Genomic DNA, 6,000 nt, shown 5'->3' on the forward strand with positions numbered 1-6,000 from the left:
CAATGTATATAGGGGCCACCTTGCTCTTTTCTAAGAAAAGGCTGCCATCACTACAAATGGGCACATCATTAGCACACAAAATCTATACTGGAATGAACTAGGCAGTATCTTGCGATGGGATCACACCAGCCGCAACACCATATCCAGCCAAGGGCGTAAAGTGGTGCAGGCCCTTTCCTACTTCTTACCACCCTACTTCCAGCACCCTTGCTTGGACCACATCCACTACACACGTAAAGTTAATGCAGCTATAATCCAGTGCAGATGTAGGCCTAATACACATGCTTTTTCTTTAACGGTATCAATCTTCTCATTTAACTCTACACAAAAGAAACTAAGCATATTTCCCAATATGGTGAAATATTCCTTTAAAATGTTTTGTTTCAATTAAAGCATTATGTAAATCAGTTTGAATTTCCTTTGTGTTGTATTATCCAGATAACCTGCCTCAACTAAAATCAATACAAAATATATGTTTACACTAAGTATTTACCATATCTCAGTGTGTGTATAGTATTGTTCAAAATGAAGGAGGCTTTGCGACAAACCTGGTCGGTTCACAGCTACACAGTTTGGTGACAAATCAAATACAGAAAAGTGATAGTGTGAAACCCAGACTATCCTCCATCCTGTTACAATGGAAAACAACACTTGCAGCAACAAAATGGGTTGTATTGAACATGTGCATCAGTGATGCTGTAAGTTAAAACAGACCGCGTGTTATCTCTGTAGAGTGATCAGCTGTGCATGGCGTGTGGAGGATACAGAACAGCCAAAAACTTTGGCACTCACTTTCCCCCACACGTGTGCACAGCTGTTGTGTTCAATGATTGTCGTTTACATGTACACCTATGTGAAGCAAGAGGAGTTCAACAACCATCCACTGTGTTTTGTTGGAGTTGGTTTAACACTGAATATTGAGAGGAGAAACTAGCTTTCTTTTAACATTTGGAGGCATTTAATAACTGGCCATTACAAATATTGGAGGGAGGGGGGGAATTGCCATTATTCATATATTGGTGGGGGGCACGTGACTCCATGTTCCTGAGGCGACACATAGGAACACATTTTCATACGAAATACATTTGTTGTACTTAATAAAATAAGCCAAGCTTTAAAAACATCTTTAATGTTGTCTAAAAGCAAGCAGCCATTCAAGAACCTTGCCTAAATTAAAAATAAATAAATCTAATTATCTACAATGAGAGACCTTAGATGTTTGCAGTTTGCAACAATAACAAATCGTCAACATGTGTGTGCTCATGAGACCCAGCTGAGATGATGTGCCCCCAGAGAGCGAGTCTCTTGGAATCAACTTCAGCTGTAGCCAACACAAGAAATTCTAGTAGCTTTCCCTGGTCTCTAAAGAGAGCAGCAGCATTAGCTCAGCATGGGGTGGGGGGGGGAGAAAATGTTCAGCCTGAGGGAGCCAGCAGCACGCAATCACATGACCAAAAACACTGACTTAATGTACTGCAGAATAGTGCAGTGTCAAAGGGAACAGCACCGTCTAAACCTGTCTCCAAAAGTGCTGAATTTGTTATTTAAATAAAAACAAAAAAAGCTTCCTTACTTGGTGCATTGTCAAAATGGAAAATATCTTTTAAAATGACTTTGCCTTTTTGTAAGACATTATTATTCAATGGTTGATGCCTCACATAACCCAGAACTACTTACACTACATGCAAATCAAATCTTACCTTTACTGTAAAATATATGGGTCATGTCTATTTATAGATGCTAAAATGTTGTGAGGAATGACAGCTGTTAACACAGAACAAACAATGGCAATTGACAGACTTAACAATCAAAATTCTTAGTAATATTTAAACCAATGAGTCCTTCATTTCATACAGAGGCAGACAAAGGTAGCTTTTCATTTCAAAACGGCAACTGGCTATATATATTCAACCCTGCGTGGGATCTGTCTCTAATTGTCTCATTGTATGTAGAGGTTTACTCCAAGACCACTTTATCATACTGTGTGTTCAAGTTAAATCTTGGCATTTACATACAGTAAATCATGATCAACATGCCCCCAGTGCTCTGTATTTTTTGTTGTCTCCATGTCTAGGAAGAGATCAGATTTAATGGTTTATTGATCAATACAACAATGAGCCATATAATTACAATACTATAAGGTTTGATGGAGCAGCATTGTTAAATTGTTCTGGATAAGTGCCATTAAACTGCAAACTAACCTTGGTTCCTGTTCATTAAAATGTTTTAACTTACGTGTGACAATATTGTGCACAATAATTATAGCAAGAAAACGTCAGCAGATGCAACCAGAAAAGAGGAGGAAGGGTAGCAGGCAGGAGGGAGGGAATCTTTGAAAGCTTTCTGTGTAGCCTCAGCAGTGTCGGACAGAGGCAGACTACTGCCAAGCCAACATCACACAACCCAAAGGTCTGCTGGGAAGACTGGGTTTCTATGAACACGCTCAGTGAAAGCCAGCTGAAACTGAAACCCAATGAGGAGGGGGGAAGTTTTGTTTGTGGTTCTCTTACTGTAGATATCTCTCATGTTTGTCAAGATTTGGACAGAATTTAATAAAATACAGAGATTACAGAATCTAAAACTGTTATGATGACAGATTTGGCCATGTGCAACCATAGAGTTTATATAAAACTAGTACGCAGCCAGATAGAAATATCCGTGTTAATGTTAACTAATTCATCTAATATAGTTTCCACTGAATGCAGCATGTTTAAATGAGATACTTGGCTCCCATAAAGGCTGTTCCCTCCAGACTTACTCAAGGATCTAAGAACAATGTGTCTACTAGCTACAGACTAACATGCTTACAATAACAATGCTAAGCAGGTCTAATGTTAGGCATCTAATGCTAACATTAGCTAGTTAGCACTAAACATAAAGTACAGCTGAGGCTGATGGGAATTTATGCATTTTGCAAGTATTTGGCCTAACAAAAACTAGAAGTGATGATTTGACAACATGACAAGTTAAGGGATCAACTTATTACAATTCATCCTGATCCAGTAGTTGTGGAGATGTTTTAATCAAAACAACAAAGGTCAGCCTTATGGTGGCGCAAGCGGAAAAGTGGAAGGATCACCTCAGTGAGTTGGCTTCATCCTCTGGAGAACAGAGTCAAGGCAATTCACCAAACCTGCATTTAACATATTTCAGTCTGGACCAAAAAGAATCTGGAGCTTTACTCTTGTAATATTAAATCAATCACTACATAAAATATTCTTCATATTTCTTCAGAAAGGTAGGAGGTTTTACACCTTGCTAACCTAAACCAGTGACAAACATTTGGGGGTCCAAAAACAATATCACTTTGGGCTGAACTACAGGAACATGCAGCCAGGGTGAAATCAATTCCTGGTTTATATCGGTGACTAGAGACACAGTGGCACTACCTTTGTAAGGTGCTGCTGCAAATTTTCATATTATTTGCATTTCCAGCCTGACAAATGTCCCCTAGGCCACAGGATTTGGACTGATTCGGACAGAAATGTGGGTTTCAGGCAGAGCTCAAACTACAGTATATGAGCCAGAATAACAATCAACTGTTAATTCTTACAATCAATTAGTAATCTATTTTTCCCTTTATCTGCTTATTCTTCATTATGTGGTCATCTAAAGAAAACAAACTGCAGCTCTTTTGTTTCAACAGATTCTCACTCTGACAGGCAGCCTCACATCATCAGCAAATGTTGTGAAAGACATTTGGTGTTTCATAACGAGCCTGGATCTCATCCTTTCATTTGCTCATTTTAATTTTCACTTGCATGTTTGTGAAAGCTGAGTGACCAATTCTTGTCCCGGCCAGTAGACTCAACCATGTGCTCCCATTACTTATGGAGTCTGTTGGATAAACGCAAAGTCATATTAAGCAATTGTTTATTATTAATTGCTCAGCTTTGACTTACATGTTCAGCAGCTGTTAAGTCAATCTTGGTCAGTCAGTTCCAGAAAATGTTTAACAACTACACATTTGCAACCAAGCGGCAACCTCCAGTGCTGAAAGATGAAGCCAAAGACGGCCAAAAACTGTAGTTCATCGAGTGACCACTTGAGGGTTACCCCTGTGAATTCACAGAAACTACATCTGTATTTTATACAGTCTATGGTTGCAGCAAAGATGAACGGATTTAGACATGCAATTGATTTAGACATACGCTTGAAGGATTAATGTGAAGAGTGTATTTTGACATTTTATTTGTCAATAATATACAGTACTTTTACGTGGGGTTCCCCACCCCAATACAAAACACAACTGCACATTTTAGAGTGAGCTTTTATTGTGGCCAGCCTAAGGCACACCTGTGCAATAATCATGCTGTCTAATCAGCATCTTGATATGCCACACCTGTGAGGTGGATGGATTATCTTCGGCAAAAGAGAAGTGCTGGAGAATATTTGAGAGAAATAAGCCTTTTGTGTACGTAGAAAAAGTCTTAGATCTTGGAGTTCAGCTCAGGAAAAATGGGGACAAAAACTAAAATGTTGCGTTTATAATTTTGTTTAGTGCATATCGGAAAAATTTGAAAGATGTCTTTAATTTAACACAGAATTTTTTTCAAAACTTGTTTTGTCCAACCACAAGTTTGATAGTAATTCAGTTAAAGAAATTATTAGGTTTTCACTTTAGATTCAGTTTACCATCTTGTATGACAAATAAAAGATTCAAATCTTGACATCTGTACCCTGAATAGAAAACCTTCCTCCGAAACGCAGTGCACTTGTTTTTCCATTAGAGCCTAAATATCTAACTTCACATATTCCAATCTATGTTTTGGAAGCTATTTTGAGGGTGATTGCTCCATTAAGAATATGTTAAGAGATGAAGACTGTGCTTGCTCACTCCGCTCAGCTCAACCCTGCAGCAAAAAATTGGATTTCATGGCTAAAAAATTGCAAAGAGAGAAGCAAGTGATAAAACTCAAACCCCAATGCTTCAAATCCATCATCCCTACAGAAATGTATGGGCAACATCCCCAGCACAAACTGTGTCATTAGGTTATGCTGCCTACAGACTGGTGTTCAGTAAACCAGCAGCAGTGCAGACAAAATTAATTAATTATAAGGTCTGTGCTGAAAAAAAATGACCTCATTGCAGTTTTCATAAAACATTGAAAAGGATGGAGTACCAGACACAGCAATGGTGTGTTTTTAATTATTTGTGTTTGAATGCTCATCCTCATGCAGGCTCCACAGAGAGCCGGCTAGAGCTTCACAATGAAAATACCACTTAGTGTAACGAGAATCGATTTTGAACTACAGCTGCCAGTGAATGTAATAAGTTCAGTTTGTATATCTTCATCAGTTTTGATATTTACCCAGCCAGCACTGCTCCCACTAAAGACAAATATTGTTAAGGGCCCATAGTTTTTACAGCCATGTAAATACGTTCTACCTGGAAAACAGGTGGAGGGATTACTGTATGTTTGTTATTGCTGATAGTATTACCAATTCCCTTTAAGAGTTTCCCAGAGAAATATAGACAGTATTCAATTGGTAAATAATTAAATAAAATCCCGGTATACCAAACCTTTTAGGTAACAATGAAATTACAATCCTACTTTGTAGTAGCTCACAGTGGCTGGTGCTTATTTTATACATTTAATCTGGACCATCAGAGGATAGCACTCAGCCTAGTAAAGGTTACACACATAAAACAACCATTGAAGGATTAATGTTGTAACGTCATTCAACTATGAAGAACGGTCTCACCTCTGTCTGCTCAATGAGGTTGCCGCAGAGGTTGACAATAAGTATGTATTTCCTGTCTCTAACTGTAGACATTGTACAGCTGTAGTCCTCTCCATCCATCTCGGTGCATTGACTCAATTCATTATCTATTTCTCTATGAGGAGTCAGCCCAATAGTTGATAGTCCTCCATCACCTTGGTCACGATCTTTGTACAAGGAGACTCTTGAGGCCCCCCTCTGATCAGCCTTTCGCAAGCTGGAGATACTGAGGGGAGAGCGGGTGGTGGCCTCTCTGCCTATAAATAACAAATACCT

General features: G+C 38.8%; 1 protein-coding gene across 1 annotated transcript in view; it reads right to left on the reverse strand.

Moving 5' to 3' along the window:
- sv2a (synaptic vesicle glycoprotein 2A) overlaps window positions 1–6,000 on the reverse strand; it is a 46,493-nt gene that overhangs the window by 28,831 nt on the left and 11,662 nt on the right. The window lies entirely within an intron of this gene.

The sequence above is a fragment of the Etheostoma cragini genome, chromosome 6, assembly GCF_013103735.1.
Source record: "Etheostoma cragini isolate CJK2018 chromosome 6, CSU_Ecrag_1.0, whole genome shotgun sequence".
Lineage (NCBI taxonomy): Eukaryota > Metazoa > Chordata > Actinopteri > Perciformes > Percidae > Etheostoma > Etheostoma cragini.